This window comes from Procambarus clarkii, chromosome 47 (assembly GCF_040958095.1).
Source record: "Procambarus clarkii isolate CNS0578487 chromosome 47, FALCON_Pclarkii_2.0, whole genome shotgun sequence".
NCBI lineage: Eukaryota > Metazoa > Arthropoda > Malacostraca > Decapoda > Cambaridae > Procambarus > Procambarus clarkii.
In genome coordinates this window covers 8,760,421-8,775,420 of record NC_091196.1, presented here as the reverse complement: position 1 = coordinate 8,775,420, position 15,000 = coordinate 8,760,421, and positions in this window count along the sequence as shown.

Here is a 15,000-nt window from a genome sequence, read left to right as displayed (position 1 = left end):
AGAGTGATTGAGAGTAAGAGTGATTGGGAGTAAGAGTAAGAATGAGAGTAGGAGTGATTGAGAGTAGGAGTGATTGGGAGTAGGAGTGATTGGGAGTAAGAGTGATTGAGAGTAAGAGTAATTGAGAGTAAGAGTATGAGAGTAAGAGTGAGAGACTGGGTATGTGAAAGGGTGACTGAGAGTGAGTAAGAGTGACAGAGTAAGAATGACAGAGTAAGAGTGATAGAGAGTAAGAGTGACAGAGAGTAAGAGTGACAGAGAGTAAGAGTGACAGAGTAAGAGTGACAGAGAGTAAGAGTGACAGAGAGTAAGAGTGACAGAGTAAGAGTGACAGAGAGTAAGAGTGACAGAGTAAGAGTGACAGAGTAAGAGTGACAGAGAGTACCCACCACCAGCCGCCACCCGCCGCCACCCGCCACCCACCACCAGCCGCCACCCGCCACCCACCACCAGCCGCCACCCGCCACCACCCACCACCAGCCGCCACCTGCCACCACCCACCACCAGCCGCCACCCGCCACCACCCACCACTAGCCGCCACCCGCCACCACCCACCACCAGCCACCACCCACCACCAGCCGCCACCCGCCACCACCCACCACCAGCCGCCACCCGCCACCACCCACCACCTGCCGCCACCCGCCACCACCCACCACCAGCCGCCACCGCCACTCACCACCCGCCGCCACCACCCGCCACCCACCACCCGCCACCCACCACCAGCCGCCACCCGCCACCACCCACCACCACCCACCACCCGCCACCAGCCGCCACCAGCCGCCACCCGCCACCACCCGACACCAGCCGCCACCCGCCACCAGCCACCGCCACCCACCACCGCCACTCACCACCCGCCGCCACCACCCACCACCAGCCGCCACCCGCCACCAGCCACCGCCACCCACCACCGCCACCCGCCGCCACCACCCACCACCAGCCGCCACCCGCCACCACCCACCACCAGCCGCCACCCACCACCAGCCGCCACCCGCCACCACCCACCACCAGCCGCCACCCGCCGCCACCCACCACCAGCCGCCACCCGCCACCAGCTGCCACCCGCCACCAGCCACCGCCACCCACCACCGCCACTCACCACCCGCCGCCACCACTCACCACCAGCCGCCACCCGCCACCAGCCACCGCCACCCACCACCGCCACCCGCCGCCACCACCCACCACCACCAGCCGCCGCCGCCACCACCACCCACCACCACCGCCGCCACCACCCATCACCGCCGCCGCCACCACCACCCACCACCACCGCCGCCGCCACCACCCATCACCGCCGCCGCCACCACCACCTGACACCAGCCGCCACCACCGCCCGCTATCAGCCGTCACCGCCCGTTGCCACAGTCGCCACCGCAAGCCGCCACCGCCAGCCGCCACCAGCCCCCCCACCGCCGATCGTCACCACCCACCACAGCCGCCGCCGCCTGCCACCGCCCGCCACCGCCCACCACAGCCGCCACCACCCGCCGCCACCACCCACCACCACCAGCCGCCGCCGCCACCCACCACCCGCCGCCACAACCCACCACCACCACCAGCCGCCGCCGCCACCACCCACCACCACCGCCGCCACTACCACCCACCACCACCACCGCCGCCACCACCCACCACCGCCAGCCGCCACTACTCATCACAGACGCCGCCACCCGCCACCGCCAGACACAGCCGCCACTGTCCGCCACCGCCGCCACTGTCCGCCACCGCCGCCACTGTCCGCCACCGCCGTCACTGTCCGCCACCGCCGCGACTGTCCGCCACCGCCACCACTGTCTGCCACCGCCACCACTGTCCGCCCGCCGCCACCACTGTCCGCCCGCCGCCACCACTGTCCGCCCGCCACCACCACTGTCCGCCCGCCGCCTCCACTGTCCGCCCGCCGCCTCCACTGTCCGCCCGCCGCCTCCACTGTCCGCCCGCCGCCACCACTGTCCGCCCGCCGCCGCCACTGTTCGCCCGCCGCCGCCACTGTCCGCCCGCCGCTGCCACTGTCCGCCCGCCGCCGCCACTGTCCGCCCGCCGCCGCCACTGTCCGCCCGCCGCCACTGTCCACCACCGCCGCCAAAGCCGCCACGGTCCGCCCGCCGCCACTATCCGCCACAGCCGCCACTGTCCGCCCGCCGCCACTGTCCGCCCGCCGCCACTATCCGCCACCGCCGCCACTGTCCGCCCGCCGCCACTGTCCGCCCGCCGCCTCCACTGTCCGCCCGCCGCCACCACTGTCCGCCCGCCGCCGCCACTGTTCGCCCGCCGCCGCCACTGTCCGCCCGCCGCTGCCACTGTCTGCCCGCCGCCGCCACTGTCCGCCCGCCGCCGCCACTGTCCGCCCGCCGCCACTGTCCACCACCGCCGCCAAAGCCGCCACGGTCCGCCCGCCGCCACTATCCGCCACAGCCGCCACTGTCCGCCCGCCGCCACTGTCCGCCCGCCGCCACTATCCGCCACCGCCGCCACTGTCCGCCCGCCGCCACTGTCCGCCCGCCGCCGCCCTGTCCGCCCGCCGCCACTATCCGCCACCGCCGCCACTGTCCGCCCGCCGCCACTGTCCGCCCGCCGCCACTATCCGCCACCGCCGCCACTGTCCGCCCGACGCCACTGTCCGCCCGACGCCACTGTCCGCCACCGCCGCCACTGTCCGCCCGACGCCACTGTCCGCCCGACGCCACTGTCCACCACCGCCGCCACTGTCCGCCCGCCGCCGCCACTGTCCGCCCGCCGCCGCCGCCACTGTCCGCCCGCCGCCGCCACTGTCCGCCCGCCGCCGCCACTGTCCGGCCGCCGCCACTGTCCACCACCGCCGCCAAAGCCGCCACGGTCCGCCCGCCGCCACTATCCGCCACAGCCGCCACTATCCGCCACCGCCGCCACTGTCCGCCCGCCGCCACTATCCGCCACCGCCGCCACTGTCCGCCCGCCGCCACTATCCGCCACCGCCGCCACTATCCGCCACCGCCGCCACTGTCCGCCCGCCGCCACTATCCGCCGCCGCCGCCACTGTCCGCCCGCCGCCACCACTGTCCGCCCGCCGCCGCCACTGTCCGCCCGCCGCCACTATCCGCCACCGCCGCCACTGTCCGCCACAGCCGCCACTCTCCGCCATACAGCCTCCCCTCTCTCCGTTAGTAAATAATTTTAATTGTTAGTAAATAATAAAAGAAATATAAATTATTAGATTTTTTTACCCTTCAATTGGTTTTAATATTAAAATTGAAAATAATAATATAATATAAAATATAATAAAAATAATATAATATAAAATATAATTTAATTTCAAGAAATTTAACTTTACACACAAAGATGTGAAAAGGGTTCAGATTATTGGCTCAAACCTTTCATAAGAGATTCATATTGGTATATGAATGGATTATGAATGACTCATGTTAGGAGTGTAAAGTTGCCACAACATCTCAAATTAGTGTTAGATACATATGTCTTGGTTATAAGTTTTGGAAACCTATTTAAGTCCACACACAATATCGTATCTGATACGATAAAACAAACGTTTCCAATACTTTCAAATACTTTCCAGATATATTGTGGCAACCTAAAATTGTTTGCTGGGAAATCATCTACACAACGTTCGCCTATCTCTTCCCATAGGTGTGGGAATGATTTGCATTGAGAATGGTGCAGGAGAGCCTTTGAGAAACTTTTACTCAAAAAATCCAAACACAAAGGTTTAATTATAAATTGTTTTTCTACAATTATTTTCTTCCAAATGTAAAACAAATAGTTTTTACATGTTTAAATATAAAATTTATGGTGTTTTTTTGTAAAATTCATTAATAAATTGTGAATGATATATATTGGCTGAGTGAAACCTTTAAAATCCATTTAGTTATAATTTAACAGAAAAAAGTATTTTTCCAAATTTTCTAAAAATCGCTCTTTTTAACACAATTTGACTCCTTATACATTCCACTAAACACTATATCATGTTTAAATATATAATTTATGTATTATTCTCTAAAATAATTTATATAAATTATATAAGGTGCTGGAAAGTGGTGTTAAAGATTCTGAAAACTTTTTGTTGTGTTAATATGTTCTTATTAACTATGTCTCAAGTTCACAGTTTATCAAACAAGAATATTAACATTCGTCAACTCTTAAAATCTTATATGTTATCTTGCTGGTGCAAAAAAGGGTGAATCTTTAGGAACAGCTATAGTATCTATATATCACAAATGGTGTTTTCCCTAACTCAAACAATGTAGGGTTTATTATTCTACACATATTTCTAATGACTCTTAGATGTTTACATTCTCTGAAGTATAATTGTGAAGGCTGTGTCCATCACTCTCAACACAGATTCTTAAACTCGTCTCTGCAGGTTCAACTATATAATTAGTTTCCATTTTGAATCTCCATGGACATTTGTATCCAAAATGAAACCAATGTGGTTTCCTTCAGCGCCTTCAGCCAGCACATTTGCTCATTCATTTCCACAGATTCCAACAAGGTAGGGGATTTACAGAAATTTGTATATTCATATTGTTATATATTAAAAATATGAATGCAGTTCAATATGATAAGACAAATACATGAGTTTATGATAAATTCGTTTTCTGTGATATACCATTGATATGCTCTTTTTTTCTTTAAACGGCAGACTAAACTAAAGTGCTCACATCAACAGATTTGATGTATAAATGGTCAACGCTCAACAGAGTTAGTATAAATGTATTAGTATAAATCTTACTTGTCTCATTGTTAATTCACATTCAATGTCAACTTGTGGTTGCATTGTACAAGGCCAACACAGATGATCGAAGGAAACTAACTCTGCTCTAGTTCCATGAAGTTGCTATTTGGTCTTTACTCAATGCATTGTACAAGGCCAACACAGATGATCGAAGGAAACTAACTCTGCTCTAGTTCCATGAAGTTGCTATTTGGTCTTTATTGAAATTTGACAAGGCAGAGTGGCCTGCAACAACTACACCATCTCCACATCTAGTTCATGCTCCAGACATAAATCATGACACTGGTCCTGTGTATCCTGCTGCTGACCCGTCAACACCTGGCCCGTCGGGTGTGAGGCGCCCTCTCTTCACGTCTACACCTAGTGCTGAATGCTGAATCTGATGAAGATAATTCATATTCCACATTAGTGTTTGAAAACAATAGTGAGAGCGACGATTCAGACAGTAGTTTATTGCCAACCCAGAGACAACAGCGACGTGTTGTTATAGCAGAGACTCGCCTGAACTATAAATTGAAACATGAGCTGGTAAAAATCCCCAAACGTCGCAGGTGTGAAGTGTGTTCAAAGTCGGGTATCAGGAAGGAAACTGGTATAGCGTGCAAGACATGCGATGTTCCACTTTGCGTCATACCTTGTTACACCACTTATCACAGGAAAAGGGTGTATTGGGTGGACAACAAATAACCACCTACATCAGCTTCACTCCACCTAGGAACATCTGTTGAGCAACTTCAGGAATCAGTACCTGAAGGAGGTGGAGTGGAGATAAAATGCTCAACTTATTTTACTACAATCGTCTTTGCTTTGGTAAGTACACATAATTGTCTTAGATTGTTTCAGTATTGTAGTCTATTTTCTTAGGAATATTTTGATACCTAAATGAGAACTGTAGCACGAAAACTAAAGTAAGTATACATGAAACAAGAGAAACTTTTTTTGTGGGTGTTGCGGGTGTGAGTTGGAGTGTCAAGAGCGGGTTCCGGTTGTGTGTTTTCCGTCATCTCTACAGCTGTGAATTCCAAGGAATTGTATTTGATATGCATATGTCTGTGTAGGGAATTTTATTCCGAACACTATACAAAAAAAAACGGTGTGAAACAAGTATAAACTTGAAAAACATGAGCAAAGTAAAAACTTTTGACGCTCACGGGTACAAACACGCGTAAGATTTTATTCGCCGCAAATTTATTTGACGCTGTGTTGGCCAACTCTACCCATGTTCTTATAGAACTCTTATAGAGCGGGTCACCCGATACCATAATTAGACATTGATAGGCATATGTTTGGGTGGGGAATTTTATTGTGAGTTCAGTGATATCAAAATGAGCGCTGTAGGATGACTGTGAGGCTGGCAACAAACGAAAGAGTATGAACATTTACTTCCTGTTTGGGTGTCACGGCGAGTCATCTTCGTGTTTATTTACTTCGTGGTGGGATACCAAATGCTTCGGTGACATTTTATGCATATGATCTTGTAGAGAATTTTATTGCCAACGCATTGATACCAAAATGAAAAACGTAGCTCGAGAATTGAGGTTAGCAGCGTGAAAAGATTATAAACTTTTTTGTGTTTACGCTTGAGCACAACCCGCTTGTTTTTCCAGCTAGTGCCGCGCGCACTAAAGTGTGCATTATACACACCATAATGCACCAGTACACACAATAAGGTACCAGTACACACTATAAGGCACCAGTACACGCCATAAGGCACCAGAACACACACCATAAGGCACCAGAACACACCATAAGGCACCAGTACACACCATAAGGCACCAGTACACACCATAAGGCACCAGTACACACCATAAGGCACCAGTACACACCATACGGCACCAGTACACACCATAAGGCACCAGTACACACCATAAGGAACCAGTACACACTATAAGGCACCAGTATATACCATAAGGCACCAGTACACACCATAAGGCACCATTACACACCATAAGGCACCAGGACACACCATAAGGCACCAGTACACACCATAAAGCACCAGTACACACTATAAGGCACCAGTACACACCATAAGGCACCAGTACACACCATAAGACACCAGTACACACCATAAGGCACCAGTACGCACCATACGGCACCAGAACACACCATAAGGCACCAGTACACACCATAAAGCACCAGTACACACAATAAAGCCCCAGTACACACCATAAGGAACCAGTACACACCATAAGGCACCAGTATACACAATAAGGTACAAGTACACACCATAAGGCACCAGTACACACCATAATGCACCAGTACACACTATAAGGCACCAGTACACGCCTATAATGCACCAGTACACACCATAAGGCACCAGTACACACCATAATGCACCAGTACACATCATATGGCACCAGTACACACCATAAGGCACCAGAACACACACCATAAGGCACCAGTACACACCATAATGCACCAGTACACACCATAATGCACCAGTACACACCATAATGCACCAGTACACACCATAAGGCACCAGTACACAATAAGGCACCAGTACACACAATAATGCACCAGTACACACCATAAGGCACCAGTACACTCCATACGGCACCAGTACGCACCTATAAGGCACTAGAACACACCATAAGGCACCAGTACACACCATAAAGCACCAGTATACACCATAAGGCCCCAGTACACACCATAAGGTACGAGTACACACTATAAGGCACCAGTACACACCTACAGGTATTTGTTTCTGGTGTGGTGCTCATGGGATCTGTTACAACCTTCTAGGAAGCTTTTAGGGTCAGGATTGACATTACAGTGCAGCGTTTTATATATATAAAATACACATGAGAGTATGTGCAGGGACTTAATATCTAACATATTCAGAGATTTGAGTAAGGGGTCCATATATACTGCCCGGTTGCCTGAAATGCTATATGCCTACTATATTGGCTTTAGGTATTGTATGCACTAGCTCTATCTATAAATCCAACATTATGTTTGTAAATCAACTATGTATGTACTTTCCTGAATAAAATTGACTTTACTCTACACTTATATGCTCTGTGGATTTGTTATCCCCTATCGTTTGGGAGAAAAAAAATGACTAATACGTTCGGCGAATGACTTTGACTTCAACTTCACTTTGACTTCGTTCATGTCATCGTATTTTCCGTAATATATAAAGGTTATGACAATGCAATTATATTATTGTGTGCAAATAATTTGGAAATTTCATGTACCCTAAAAATAGTAAACTAAAGAATAAGAATAATTAAATAATTGTTGTAGTAAATTGTCACACGTTCATCATACGCAAACGAACACACAGTGTGGAGCGTCAGTAGACCAAGGTCCGCGCCATTTTAAAACACGGCTTCGAATGTAAGTAATGTTTTTCTCGTACTAACACTGTGTTATGCAATAGATTAGGTCTTGAATTCACAAATTTAGTTGTTACATCTGACAGAGTATGTTAGACGGTGTAATGCTGGTCCATGTTGACGTATTTGTGGGCTTGGTTGGTTTACATGTGATGGCACACAATATCGGCACCCCACAACATGCTGTTGAAGTTGGAATGCATGGCATAGGCTCCTCACACAATGTTCTTTATGTGGTCCTCAGGTGATAGTTTTCTATTTAGAACCACCCCTAGATCTCTTTCTTTATCAGAATTCCTTAAAGATTTCTCACATGGTTTTCCTAATGATAGATTGTGGGCTGTAAGGGACAGGTTTGATGTATGGATTAGTTGATAGAAGTTCCAGTCCACCTGTAGACAGGGATCTCACATCAGCTTGTATATTATACAAGGATAAGATTTGATAAATTCAGTTATTTGACTGAACACTGGCTCTAACCTAGCTTAGCCTATAGTCTAACCTAGCTCCATAACTAACAGCCATTAGCCGGCTCTGTTTAAATCAGAGATTTAAACATACATAGTCTAACCTAGCTCCATAACTAACAGCCATTAGCCATCCATGCACAGCCATCAGCCAGGGCCATAGACCGGCTATTTTGCTTTTTTCCCAAGCCGGTCTATGTTTTTTTTCGATGCCTCAGTGGCCCATGCACAGGTCCGTTCAAGGGGATTAAATAGCCGTTCTATGGCCCCAGGGTTTGTATTTTATCAAACTCTTATTAGAATAATAGATCTCGTAATAATTTTGCAAAAATAGTGGCATTTACTATTTTAAAAAGCTCGGGTGCAGGGGGGGGGGGTTGTGTAAAAGCCTGGTTTGTGCCTCGGAGAGGCTATGGGATCCAGTAAGATCGTCCTTCCTTTCCTCCCTAGAATCTGGATGTAGCAGGTGCTCAATTGTCAAAAGTGAAAAATTGGTTTTGTCTTCCGAATGCACCATATCTAATTTTTCTAATAATCTTTTAAAAATAGTAAATGCCATTATTTTTGCAAAATTATTACGAGATCTATTATACTAATAAGGGTTTGATAAAATACAGTAGACTGCCTACTGGATAATAGTTCCAGTCCACCTGTAGACAGGGATCTCACATCAGCTTGTATATTATACAAGGATAAGATATGATAAATTCAGTTATTTGACTGAACACTGGCTCTGTTTAAATCAGAGATTTAAACATACATAGTCTAACCTAGCTCCATAACTAACAGCCATTAGCCATCCATGCACAGCCATCAGCCGGGCCATAGACCGGCTATTTTGCTTTTTTCCCAAGCCGGTCTATGTTTTTTTTCGATGCCTCAGTGGCCCATGCACAGGTCCGTTCAAGGGGATTAAATAGCCGTTCTATGGCCCCAGGGTTTGTATTTTATCAAACTCTTATCAGAATAATAGATCTCGTAATAATTTTGCAAAAATAGTGGCATTTACTATTTTAAAAAGCTCGGGTGCAGGGGGGGGGGTTGTGTAAAAGCCTGGTTTGTGCCTCGGAGAGGCTATGGGATCCAGTAAGATCGTCCTTCCTTTCCTCCCTAGAATCTGGATGTAGCAGGTGCTCAATTGTCAAAAGTGAAAAATTGGTTTTGTCTTCCGAATGCACCATATCTGTAATTTTTCTAATAATCTTTTAAAAATAGTAAATGCCATTATTTTTGCAAAATTATTACGAGATCTATTATACTAATAAGGGTTTGATAAAATACAGTAGACTGCCTACTGGATAATAGTTCCAGTCCACCTGTAGACAGGGATCTCACATCAGCTTGTATATTATACAAGGATAAGATTTGATAAATTCAGTTATTTGACTGAACACTGGCTCTGTTTAAATCAGAGATTTAAACATACATAGTCTAACCTAGCTCCATAACTAACAGCCATTAGCCATTAGCCATCCATGCACAGCCATCAGCCGGGCCATAGACCGGCTATTTTGCTTTTTTCCCAAGCCGGTCTATGTTTTTTTTCGATGCCTCAGTGGCCCATGCACAGGTCCGTTCAAGGGGATTAAATAGCCGTTCTATGGCCCCAGGGTTTGTATTTTATCAAACTCTTATTAGAATAATAGATCTCGTAATAATTTTGCAAAAATAGTGGCATTTACTATTTTAAAAAGCTCGGGTGCAGGGGGGGGGGGGGGATTGTGTAAAAGCCTGGTTTGTGCCTCGGAGAGGCTATGGGATCCAGTAAGATCGTCCTTCCTTTCCTCCCTAGAATCTGGATGTAGCAGGTGCTCAATTGTCAAAAGTGAAAAATTGGTTTTGTCTTCCGAATGCACCATATCTGTAATTTTTCTAATAATCTTTTAAAAATAGTAAATGCCATTATTTTTGCAAAATTATTACGAGATCTATTATACTAATAAGGGTTTGATAAAATACAGTAGACTGCCTACTGGATAATAGTTCCAGTCCACCTGTAGACAGGGATCTCACATCAGCTTGTATATTATACAAGGATAAGATTTGATAAATTCAGTTATTTGACTGAACACTGGCTCTGTTTAAATCAGAGATTTAAACATACATAGTCTAACCTAGCTCCATAACTAACAGCCATTAGCCATTAGCCATCCATGCACAGCCATCAGCCGGGCCATAGACCGGCTATTTTGCTTTTTTCCCAAGCCGGTCTATGTTTTTTTTCGATGCCTCAGTGGCCCATGCACAGGTCCGTTCAAGGGGATTAAATAGCCGTTCTATGGCCCCAGGGTTTGTATTTTATCAAACTCTTATTAGAATAATAGATCTCGTAATAATTTTGCAAAAATAGTGGCATTTACTATTTTAAAAAGCTCGGGTGCAGGGGGGGGGGTTGTGTAAAAGCCTGGTTTGTGCCTCGGAGAGGCTATGGGATCCAGTAAGATCGTCCTTCCTTTCCTCCCTAGAATCTGGATGTAGCAGGTGCTCAATTGTCAAAAGTGAAAAATTGGTTTTGTCTTCCGAATGCACCATATCTGTAATTTTTCTAATAATCTTTTAAAAATAGTAAATGCCACTATTTTTGCAAAATTATTACGAGATCTATTATTCTAATAAGAGTTTGATAAAATACAGTAGACTGCCTACTGGTTTTACCTGTAATAAGGTTTAATACAGATGATTATCCGTTCCAGGGGATTAAATAGCCGTTCTATGGCCCAAGGGTTTTCTCAAATTTTCTTTCATAGCCGGTCTATGGCCCCTGGGTTTTACGAACTTTTTTTCCCAAGCCGGTCTATGGCCCCTGGGTTTTACGAACTTTTTTTCCCAAGCCGGTCTATGGCGTGTATGTTAAATAAACCAAATTTTTCACTTTTGACAATTGAGCACCTGCTACATCCAGATTCTAGGGAGGAAAGGAATATAATATAATATCTAATATATCTATCTGTGTGAAATAGATTAAATCCATTTATTTGATATTCAGCTAATAGTTCTGTATTTTCTACATTCATCCATGTTTTGGTAAGTGCAATAATATGTATTGTTTCATTGCAGATTAGAGGTTCAAGATAGTTCTAGATTTCCGAAGTACTGAAACGCGCGCCATACAGGCTTGGTGGATCTAGGTGCAAGGTAAAATTATTTACATTTACTTGTTTTGTATTTATATGCATATATGCATTTATATGCATTATTCTATAGAATAATAGATCTCGTAATAATTTTGCAAAAGTAGTGGCATTTACTATTTTTAAAAGATTATTAAAAAATTTACTGATATGGTGCATTCGGAAGACAAACCCAATTTTTCACTTTTGACAATTGAGCTCGGGTGCAGGGGGGGGGGGGATTGTGTAAAAGCCTGGTTTGTGCCTTGGAGAGGCTATGGGATCCAGTAAGATCGTCCTTCCTTTCCTCCCTAGAATCTGGATGTAGCAGGTGCTCAATTGTCAAAAGTGAAATTTGAGGATTTGAACCTGCGTCCGGGAGCATCCCAGACACTGCCTAAATCGACTGAGCTACAACAGGGTAAAAGGATCCAGGAAGTTCAGTAGAAGTTTGGTTTCAACCCTTTTACCCTGTCGTAGCTCAGTCGATTAAGGCAGTGTCTGGGATGCTCCCAGACACAGGTTTGAATCCTCATCACGGCCCTTGTGGATTTGTTCATTTGATGCATCACGTTATTGTGATCTGTGTGTGATGATGTAAGGGCGAAGAGGGAGAACGGCCTGTTGACATAGCTCGGGTGCAGGGGGGGGGGTTGTGTAAAAGCCTGGTTTGTGCCTCGGAGAGGCTATGGGATCCAGTAAGTTCAGTAGAACTTCGGTTTCAACCCTTTTACCCTGTTGTAGCTCAGTCGATTAAGGCAGTGTCTGGGATGCTCCCGGACGCAGGTTCGAATCCTCGTCACGGCCCTTGTGGATTTGTTCATTTGATGCATCACGTTATTGTGATCTGTGTGTGTAATTCTTCACTTGCTACAGCAACAGGAATGTGTGCTGTATGTATTTGTGTTGTTGAATATGACCGAAAGTGTAAGATTAATGATTCTAACACAAATCGTCTGAATATTTGTTTTTCTTCACTGTCGAGAGTAGTTAAAAAAATTTACTCGAGTTTATTTTCACACTTTATTTATGGTCCTTAAGTCCCTCTCCTTAATGCTGCTGCTGTTTCTCGCATCTTTGCATCGCTTGTATGTTTGGGGGTTTGGCCTCTTGCTATATATTGATTCCATTTGTGTGTGTTTGGGTCTCAGGCCCTCTCGCAATTTCTGTTGAACAAACCCCTTTTCCTAGTTCTGCATCTCTCCTTTGGTACAAATTTTGTTGTGCTTTTATCATATATTTCACAAAACTTGACATACATTTCATTTACTTCATGTCCTATCAGCAAGTGTTTGTCAAATTCTTTAAGGAAAGTTTATCATCCTGATTGCAGATCTCTAGCGCTATTATGTCAACTTCTTGTGGATTCGCAATCATTATTTAATTTACCTTTAGGTGTTCTTTCACCAGCACAGCAACACTGTACCTCTCCCAACCAGTTTAAGATAAAAACTAAGTACTAACTAATTAACTCAATGTAACCTACCTTACCCCCAAAATGTCAACCCATGTCTTCTATTTTAAACAATGCTGTTTTGTTGACCAAATTGTATTTTTGTTTTTTTCTGCAATGTTTCCCCCCCCCCCCCACCACTCTACCACCACATTGAGTTTAGTAGCTCTGTGCACGTCAGGTGCTGTTTAATATACAGACCTACTCCTCCATTTGACCTAGTTTCTCTATCACATCTATATCACTTTGTGCTTTAGCCCTGGTGGAGCTTGGTCCACCAGGCTGTTGTTTGGAGTGGCCCGCAGATCCACATACAGTCTGCATATGATATACAGTCTGTTGATCAATTAAACTACAGTAGTTAGTTTTTATCATCCGAATGCACCAATATGTGTTCATTCTTCCCAGATGAAGGAACTAGGTAATATTCATCATCTGAATGCACCATCTGAAGCTTTAACACACTCATGATACACGAGAGGTTTAAAAAACTTTTAAAACTTTTAAAACTTTTTGACCTATGTATTTAAAAGCAATTCTAAAGTTAAAAAGTGTAGCATAGGCCCCTCGCAGAATGTTCTTAATATGATCCTCAGGTTATAGTTTTCTATCTAAAACCACCCCTAGATCTCTTTCTTGATCAGAATTCTTTATAGATCTCTGTGGCTCGATCATAGAAACTGAGTAAATTCGTTACACTGGACCTTCCAGATCGAATACCATGCTGACAGTCTGATATATCATTCAGTACGTCTGCATCTGAAATTGAGCAATACCGGATTTATTATTTGGTTTTATAAATTTTATACTTATAATCTTAACTTATTTCAGAGACCACGAGTAATCTGGGCTTCGAACTCAACAGAAAAGCCTTCCGTAGACCTGCTTCTTTGCTACATAATAGACAAAATTTAGTAAGTATTGATTTATTATGTGTTTGTTTATTTATTTATTTTTTCTTTATATACAAGAAGGTACATTGGGGGAGAGTACAATGACTTGAAGTTATACATTCTTGTAAAGCAACTAGCACTCATAGCGTTTCGGGCAGATCTAAGTATAGACCAAGGAACTTACCATCTTTTTTATTTCTGATGCTAACATTGTGTAACTGTAGATGAATTGCATTTGTTGATTTGCTCCCAAGTAAGATGTCGTAGGTCCTTTCTATGTTTAGTGGGAGTTTGTTGGTTGACATTAATAAGTGGATTTTTTTTTAATTTATTGTTTACATCATTATTTAATATGAGTGGGTTGGAGTCTGAGTAGATGAGGTTAGTGTCATCATTATCTCATATCTCAGTGATTTTGTCGTAATGGTCAAGTAGCTGTACTGTACAAGTAGAGGACATGAGAGATAGCTGTAAGAGGTATTTCAATATCTTCCTGCTCTAAATCCTTGTTGGCCTGGATTGTGGAGGTCATTGGTCTCTATAAAACTAGTAATCTGACTCCTGATCACTCTCAAATAATTTTATTATGTGGGATGTTAGTGCAACTGGTCTATAATTCTTTGCCAATGCTTGTGTTGTGTTGTGTTGTTTTGGTAGTGATGTGCAATGTGTTGTTTTGGTAGTGATTCGTCCAGTTCTGGTAGTAGTGCGGTTGTTGTGTAGTGTAGTACTTGTGTGCTTGTTAATGACTTGTATTCCAGTCTTGTGGGTATCTCCTTTCCCCTACGGGCCAACTGCTTTGTTCTTACCTAGCATTTTGCTTTGTTTGGGTATGAATGTTTGTGTGCCGTATATTTTGCAAAATTTGCCATATATCTCATTATTTACTCCTCTGCCTAGCAACAAGTCTGTCTAATTATACTCATTAACTGTTTTTCAAAGTTCCCCATAGTGTCCTTTATTGAAATCGAGTTCATGAACCGTTTCAATGTTCTTATTTTCTTCTAGATTATATCTTAAAG